Source organism: Petromyzon marinus, chromosome 19 (genome assembly GCF_048934315.1).
Source record: "Petromyzon marinus isolate PM22_M1 ecotype Great Lakes invasive population chromosome 19, UKy_Petmar_22M1.pri1.0, whole genome shotgun sequence".
Taxonomy (NCBI): Eukaryota; Metazoa; Chordata; class Hyperoartia; order Petromyzontiformes; family Petromyzontidae; genus Petromyzon; species Petromyzon marinus.
Window position 1 is genome coordinate 4,304,344 of NC_133685.1, and position 9,476 is coordinate 4,313,819.

Consider the following 9,476-nt stretch of genomic DNA (forward strand, 5'->3'; position numbering starts at 1 on the left):
CCACTGGTTCGTTGTGCAATGCGGTAACCACTGCACCACCCAGAAATATAGTAATTAGTATATTTGTTGTGTAGTGAGTCGAACTGAGTCGCAAACGTTGTTCCTTTTAGAGGCAACACTTTTATTTGTAACACCATAACACAAAGGGGTAACTGCCCCTTTACCAGACTACAGGGAGTTACTGCTACGAAGGGTCGATCCCTCACTCGTGTTTCCGACCACGTGGTTGCCTCGTAGGACGCAGAGCTTCAGCTTGAGACGAAGAGCTTCCCGCTTGTAGATGTTGAGCTTCCAGCTTGTAGAATGCAGCGACCCCGGTCCCTCTTAGGGACCCGCCTTACATCCCCCTACGGTCGGGGCCACTCCGCCCTCGGCCCCGCCCGCCTTCTCGAGCATTCTCGTTCCCTCTCGATCCTTCTCAAGAGCTCTCTCCGGACACGTGATCACCCGCTAGTCCCCCCCACCTGGGGCCCCCTGTGTGGACATTCCAGATCACGTGTCTACGGGGTCAAACAGAGTGCCACGGCCCGGGGCAACCCAGCCCCTGGGCTGATAATCACCCCCTTTCCCTCGGGGGAGCCCCCACCACACGCTGTGCGTGGTGCCCGCACTATCCCAGTACTCGCCAAGTCCCGCTAGGGCTGGTGTTACACACAGCCACCCACACGGTGCTGTCCACGATGTCGGAACATCGAACGACACGATCCTTCCAGGACGGCACCATACAGTGACATCCCCGATGTCACTACATCACCCCCCCCCCCCCTTCGTAGCATCCAGCCGTCCCGGCTGTCAACTCCCCCTCAACGAACAATAAGTGGAATGCAACGAGCAAAAAAAAAAACACAGTGTGCCTCAACAATAACAAGAACCGAAATAAATACCCCAACCTACCTGTACAAACATTACACGATATACAAATGTACAAAACCAACAGGGAGAAGGGTGGCAACCAACGAACCCATAATAACCACTCGGTCTTAACAACAATATAAAAGAACAGCGTGAACCACGGGATCCCCCATTACCATCAGATCTCCCACCTTCATCGTGTAACGATGGACACGAGTGCAAATGGCGGCAAGGTTCAACCAATGACAGCCACGACTCAGCGAGCGCGACAAGCAACCAACAGCATGGGAGCATGTGTGCAAGGGAATCACGAAAAAACGCTATTCCAACAATAATATAAAAAAAAAAACGCGTAACCCACGGGATCCCCCATTACCATCACACCTCCCACCTTCACTGTGTAACGATGCACGCGAGCGCAATGGCGGCCAGGATAAACTAATAACGACTCAGCGGGCGCGACGAACAACCGTCAGCGTGGGAGCGTGTGTGCAAGAGGATCACGTACGAGTCTTTGAGCGGGTTCATGACGCCGCCCCCCCCCCCCCCCCCCCCCACAGGGGAGGTGGCCTCGCACCCCTGGAGGACCCGCAGGGAATGTATCAATGTTCTGCCGGACCCGGCTCCTCACGAAAAGCAGTAGGCCAGGCCGGCGGGTCCACCCCCCCTCGATGCCCGCGAAACCGGCATGCGCGGCCACCCACCTCGGGTCGCCGGACGCACTCAACACTCAGCCCCGACGATATGGAGATGAGATGAATTCGCGCAGCGCGATGACCGGTTCAAGGCGAGAGGGACGGACAGCACAGCAACTAACCACATCCCGGGATCGTCGCGTGCAAGGCTCCGCACTCGCATTCCCGACGCCACCTACCGGACGTTTCGGATCCGCATGAGCCAACCCCGTACTTTCCTGAATGACCGTGATGTCCAACCCAGCATTTTTAACCTGAACACAAGGTTCCTGGTCGTCGGACACCAACGTCTGAGCTATAGCTCCGTACCCCGCAGTACCCAAATCGAGCGGCTCCCTCAAACGGAGGGGAACAGACTTTGCGCGCCGGGCGGAATTTCCCCCGTTCGGCGCGCGGACATCTGCACCGTAGAGTTAGCCGCACACAACCGGGTAGGGGAAGGCAAAAATGCCACACGGAGTCCGGATGGCAATTCAAACGACCGCCGTCAATGCAAATTTCCAATAGCATCCTGCCAAGGAAATCGGTTCCAAGTAAACATGGACCAGTCAGGGACGTGGAAACAAAAATGTGTCCCGACAAGCTAACATCTGCGATGCGTACCTCGGCCATGATCCGACCGATGATACCCAACGAGCCGCCGTCAGCAGTGACACACAGCGCATCGACAAGGTCAAGAACCTGACACTTAGGGGGCAGAATGTAAAAAATCGGGACCGTAATGATAGTTGCCGATGCACCCATGTAAATCAGCATCCTTATCTCCACACCCTCGCTAGACCCAAGCACCGTAGGCCAACCCTCGGTCGCAGCCACAACTCGATGGGCCAGCTCCAACCACTGACCTGGTCGGAGCTGACGCACCTCGTGATTCCGCGTAGGACTTTCCCCTACCGACGCGCAATCGGGCCGTGAACCAAATTGCCTAGATGGGTGAAGTGAGGCCAGGGGTCGAGTGTGGAGTGCTTCGCGACTCGCCTCAGGTCATAGAGGAGAGCAGGATGGAGATGATGCCGGGAGGCATCGACGTGGGACGCGGCAGCCCAAAGCCACGTGGCCCGGCAGGCCGCACTGGTAGCAGGTAACACGGCAGCCTCTGGAACGAGAAGACGACCTCGACCGCCCCCGCTTGTCCGTCCGCCGCGTGCCACCGTAACCCCGATCGCCACCCCTCCGAGTCGACGCACCTTCCGTACGGGGCCCCGCCGTATGCGGTGGTCCCGGCTCTGTGCGGTACACAGCACAAGTCGCCAACGCCCCATCTCGATGCAAAAGTTGCTGGGCTCAGACGCAATTGGCGACTTTGTGGTGTGCATCCGCCGGAGGCCCGTAGATGGATGCCAGCAGCGGGATGACGAAAAATGCTGCCCGCAGCGCCTCCTTCTCTGACCACCTCGCCAAACCGGCGTTCGCAAGGAACCGCCGCTTAAAGGCAACTCAGTTGCCACTGGGAGCCATGAACTCTTCGACAAAGGGAAGCTGACATTGGAGAGCTGGGCTGTCCCTCGGCGCCGACGGCGCGCCTTCAAGTTTGGCGGGCTGCCCGACTCCGTGCCAACGGTAAAATGAAGCCGATCGCACGAGCTGCGCCACCGAGTTTCCCTCCCGTCGTTAAATGGCGGCAGAGTCGCCATTCACGAGCAGTATCGCAGCACCTTCCGTCGCCAGCGAGACCGCGAGGCTAAACTCCGCCAGGAGCGAAGCATGTGGAGGAGCTCCGCGAGACGCTTGTGCGCCTCCCGGAGGGTCACCACCGCATACGGCGAAGTATCGACGCCCGGCTCCGCTGACAGCGTCTCCCCTGCATCCTCCTGAGCTGCAAGCTGCACGAAGTCCTCGTCTTCGTCGTTCGATCTCCAGGTACTCGGGCCACGACGTGTAGACATAGTCTACACATAGCTGAGTAACTAGCGTGTTGGCCACTTCCGACACCAGTTGTAGTGAGTCCAACTGAGTCGCAGACGTTGTTCCTTTTAGAGGCAACACTTTTATTTGTAACAGCATAACACTGTAACACAAAGGGGTAACTGCCCTTTTACCAGACTACACCGAGTTACTGCTACGAAGGGTCGATCCCTCACTCGGGTCTCCGACCACGTGGTTGCCTCATAGGACGGAGAGCTTCAGCTTGAGACGTAGAGCTTCCCGCTTGTAGATGTTGAGCTTCCAGCTTGTAGAATGCAGTGACCCTGATCCCTCTCAGGGACCCGCCTTATATCCCCCTACGGTCGGGGCCGCTCCGCCCTCGACTCCGCCCGCCTTCTCGAGCATTCTCATTCCCTCTCGATCCTTCTCAAGAGCTCTCTCCGGACACGTGATCACCCACTAGTCCCCCCACCTGGGGCCCCCTGTGTGGACATTCCGGATCACGTGTCTACGGGGTCCACCAGAGTGCCACGGCCCGGGGCAACCCTGCCCCTGGGCTGTCACTCACCCCCTCCCCTTCCCCCTCGGGGGAGCCCCCACCACACGCTGTGTGTGGTGCCCGCACTATCCCAGTGCTCGCCAAGCCCCGCTAGGGCTGGTATTACACACAGCCATCCACACGGTGCTGTCCACGCTAGGGCTGGTGTTACACACAGCCACCCACACGGTGCTGTCCACGATGTAGGAACATCGAACGGCATGACCCTTCCGGGCCGGCACCATACAGTGACATCCCCGATGTCACTACAATTGCATTAAAAACAAAAAAGTAGCATGGAATGGATACATGTTATCTCATTTACAGTGATAGTTGCTACCACAGCAAAGGCTGTGTTTCTATTTGAGCTTTTAATTCAATCAAATTATTGAGCTTGAAAAAATATCTACAGATTGTTATTATCTTTTACGTTTTACAATTAAGGCTGAAATTGACACAGCGTTCCCTCTGTCCGTCTGTCTGTAACGGAGGAAGGTACATGGACAATCTCATCAAGATTATCCAATATGAGCACCTACCTTGAGTGTAAGTCTGTGCGCCTGGCCTGAGCTATATTGTTGTTGTTACCGTTAATTAAATACATCCCAGGATAAGAAAAGTGTGCTGGAAAGAATTATTGAATCAATGCGTATGCATGATTTTCTTTCTTGTTTTAAATTAATTTCAAACCGGTTTAATCGTGATGCATATGCACCCTGAATCACTGCTACAAAATAAATTGGCTTAAGTTAATTGTATTTAAAATTGTGTTAAAGCTTACATTACATGCTACGCTGGGGGTGATTGGTTTCACTTGATTACATTTTTCTTTTCTCATGTTTTTTCCTGATTATTTGCCAACAAAAACATTACATCATTCTAAGATGAACAAATTACCTAAAATGTGCCCGATCTGGTCAAAGCTAAGCAGGCCTGAGCCTAGTTCATATGGTACTGAGATGGGTGACCATCAGGCCTTGGCAGATGGCAACTCACATCTGACAACTCCGCCAATGTATGTTGAAGATGGGCATCAGCGGGTGAAAAATGTGACCATCTTTAAGTATGGAGTCCATCTTGCATTTTTAGTAAGCTCGTATTTACTTTTTTTTATTTTACACAGTAAGAATGTTCATGCAATGTGTCTTGCCTTGTATCATCAATTGAACAATTCCTCATCAAAATCTCTATTATCCGCTCAGTTATGCATTCGCACAATTTTATCGGCGGTCAGAAGCCGTGCAGCTTTGAACCTGGTTAGTACTTGGATAGGAGACGGTTTGGGAATACCAAGTGTTGTAAGGCAAATTGCCCAGGAGATGTCAGTTACACCGTGGATTCTTGAATCCACTGTTTCAAGCCAGTTCGAACTACTATGTGTTCCACCACAGGGGAAAGCAGGAGCCCCAGTGCCCCTCCGTCTCCCTCCCGGTAACCCCTCCACCCCTTAACACCTCACAAGACGTGCACCAGTTTCTGGTTTAGTAATTTACAGTATAGTTTGTTTTTACTTACCTGTCTCGTTATTATTCTCAATATGTACAGTGAGGGAAAAAAGTATTTGATCCCCTGCTGATTTTGTACGTTTGCCCACTGACAAAGAAATGATCAGTCTATAATTTTAATGGTAGGTTTATTTGAACAGTGAGAGACAGAGTAACAACAACAAAATCCAGAAAAAACATGTCAAAAATGTTATAAATTGATTTGCATTTTAATGAGGGAAATAAGTATTTGACCCCTCTGAAAAACATGACTGAGTACTTGGTGGCAAAACCCTTGTTGGCAATCACAGAGGTCATACGTTTCTTGTAGCTGGCCACCAGGTTTGCACACATCTCAGGAGGGATTTTGTCCCACTCCTCTTTGCAGATCTTCTCCAAGTCATTAAGGTTTCGAGGCTGACGTTTGGCAACTCGAACCTTCAGCTCCCTCCATAGATTTTCTATGGGATTAAGGTCTGGAGACTGGCTGGGCCACTCCAGGTCCTTAATGTGCTTCTTCTTGAGCCACTCCTTTGTTGCCTTGGCCATGTGTTTTGGGTCATTGTCATGCTGGAATACCCATCCACGACCCATTTTCAATGCCCTGGCTGAGGGAAGGAGGTTCGCACCCAAAATTTGACGGTACATGGCCCCGTCCATCGTCCCTTTGATGCGGTTAAGTTGTCCTGTCCCCTTAGCAGAAAAACACCCCCAAAGCATAATGTTTCCACCTCTATGTTTGACGGTGGGGATGGTGTTCTAGGGATCATAGGCAGCATTCTTCCTCCTCCAAAAACGGCGAGTTGAGTTGATGCCACTGAGCTCCATTTTGGTCTCCTCTGACCACAACACTTTCACCCAGTTGTCCTCTGAATCATTCAGATGTTCATTGGCAAACTTCAGACGGGCATGTATATGTGCTTTCTTGAGCAGGGGGACCTTGCGGGCGCTGCAGGATTTCAGTCCTTCACGGCGTAGTGTTACTAATTGTTTCTTGGTGACTATGGTTCCAGCTGCCTTGAAATCATTGACAAGATCCTCCCGTGTAGTTCTGGGCTGATTCCTCACCGTTCTCATGATCATTGCAACTCCACGAGGTGAGATCTTGCATGGAGACCCAGGCCGAGGGAGATTGACAGTTCTTTTGTGTTTCTTCCATTTGCGAATAATTGCACCAACTGTTGTCACCTTCTCACCAAACTGCTTGGCAATGGTCTTGTTGCCCATTCCAGCCTTGTGTAGGTCTACAATCTTGTCCCTGACATCCTTGGAGAGCTCTTTGGTCTTGGCCATGGTGGAGAGTTTGGAATCTAATTGATTGATTGCTTCTGTGGACAGGTGTCTTTTATAGAGGTAACAAGCTGAGATTAGGAGCACTCCCTTTAAGAGTGTGCTCCTAATCTCATCTCATTACCTGTCTGTATAAAAGACACCTGGGAGCCAGAAATCTTTCTGATTGAGAGGGGGTCAAATACTTATTTCCCTCATTAAAATGCAAATCAATTTATAACATTTTTGACATGCGTTTTTCTGGATTTTGTTGTTTTTATTCTATCTCTCACTGTGCAAATAAACCTACCATTAAAATTATAGACTGATCATTTCTTCGTCAGTGGGCAAACGTACAAAATCAGCAGGGGATCAAATACTTTTTTCCCTCACTGTATGTGTAGTGACTGTGAATGTCACTGTGTGGTGCCGGGCTTGCTAGGTCATGGCGGACAATGTTGGCATTATGTGTAGCCCGCTTACTGGGCGTAGTACTAGCCCTAGCGGGGCTTGGGTGAGCGCTGGTCAGCGTGGAGGAACCACGTACAGTGTGTGGTGCGGGCTCCCGGTGAGGGAGCGAGAGGGAGTGTCAGTCAGCCAGGGTTACGTTGAGGCATGATACGGTGGTTGACCTGCCGACACGTGACCGGATGATATTGGAGGGGGGTCACCGGTGGCCGCTGGGTGGTCACGTGGTTTCAAGGAGCTCTCGGGAGCCTTCGTGAAAGAGCTCGAGAGATCTAGAAGGTGGGCGGGGCGAGGGGCGGAGCCAGCCCCAGCCCGGGCCGATATAACGGGGGGCCCCGTGTGGGGCTTGGGGTTCTTGACTGTTGGTGAGTGAAGATCCACGTCGGGTTGAAGAAGCCTCTAGCCACGCGGTCCGGAACCCAGCTCGTGATCCAGAACCGGGATAGCGGGACCGTGTCTAGTTCTGCCGTAGCGTGGATAGATGGGCGTTCAACACCCAAGTGTACGTTAACTTATGTTGTGTTGAATTGATGTAATAAATAGTGTTGCTCCCAAGACAACGTCTGCGACTCAATGGACTCACTACATACGCATGCAAATATCTTAGTTGTTTTGAAACGTGTTATTTTTGTAGGTTTTAGGTCAGGAAATATTTTTTTAGGAACACATGTTAGGTTATATAATGGGATCTAGTGGGAAAACGCGTTTCGCTATACGATGTTTCACTTAATGTTCACGTTTCGAGGTACAACCACACTCTTGTGTACCTGACGGATTTTCTCTGGGTTCTGCAGTTTAATTCCTCTCATATGAATCCAGGCTCTCATTCATGTAGAGTAATTGGTCAGCCATCCACAATGTAGCAGGACCATCTTGCAAAAAAAAAACAGTATTGAGACTCAATGAGGCTTTCTTGGATAAATGGCATTATCAGCATCGTTTGGGGATTCTGGCATAGTGTAATGGTTAGCACACTGCTGAACGAGTAATTGCAGGGTTGGGCCTTTAAATTATACATTTGTTCGAGAGATGCGCGAATGAAATTAAACACATTACTTGTACGCACTCGCGAAAAATACGCTGACGCCCTAAAGCTGTCTACGCGTTAGACTTTACACACGCACCCTTTATCGGCACGAGCATTTGCCCGTATCGTATTCTACACTACGACAAGACACTCTGGAGGGTAAGACGCATTCACCCCCAAAACCTTGCTTGTGCCTGGCGTCAGGAAAACTACACACAAATCTAGCCACATATACACACAGGATTTGCCGGATTATAAGACGCAGCCAGAATCATAATATTTATTTCTATTGGAGTAGGAATCCGATGAGCTATAAAGCTCTTTTTCACAAATATCCAGTCGGGGCATGGGGTAAGAACGTTACGAAACAATTTCAGAAAGGGTCGGGGAAAAACAAAGTGCGTCTTATAATCTGTAGAATACGGTCTTATTCAGCTCTATAAACAACAACCGTCATTCGTGACGTCACCACGGCGCATGTGCCAGGCTAGGTGCACTTTAAGGCCACGTGAAGTGTTGAGCGCCCGCTGGCAGGAGGTCACTGGACAGACCCGACAACAGATGCCACGGGTCGACTGACTCAAGATGACTGGCCGATGCACCATCTGTGGCCCCTACTATGCCAACTTGCAGGCATTTTATCCGCCCGGAGCTCCGCTCGTTGTTGTGAGCGTCGCTCCTCTGCTGCCCTCCGTTGTTGCTGGAGGGGCGACTGCTGCCCAGCGGCGGCGTCCTTCGCGAGCCTCCTCCCTCTACAGAGGCCGATCTTGACAACCGCTGGTCCCAGCTATTGGCAAGTCCACTCAGCTCCATATCCTCTCGCTGTAAATATCAATACACCACAAAGACAAAAGATCCCCCGTGTAGCCTCAACAGACTGTAGGGGCAAAGTGCTGTTAACGAGGGGGTGGGTGGCCAGCACCACGCCCGGCCGCCTTTGTCTCCCCAGTTGCGATGTTCACACACCAAACCAGGTACTCATTTCAGGCTGAGTCGACCTAGGTGAAGGGGGCCCAGGACCGGTTCAGATAACCCGTCACCGGTGTTGACCGCGAGCGGGAATCGAACTCGGGCGCCGGGTTCGTAGCGCAGCGGTTAGCGCTAACCGCTGCGCCACCGCTCCCTACTACCGCCCCACACACTTTCGATTCTCTCGATTGCAAGCCTAATCGAAACGATTAAATGTGTAGAAACGATTCTCCCTCCCGCACCGCCCAAACCACCGCCCGACTTGCGGGGTAAATCGCGGGAGTCGATTGTGGGGGTCCTCCGTAGTT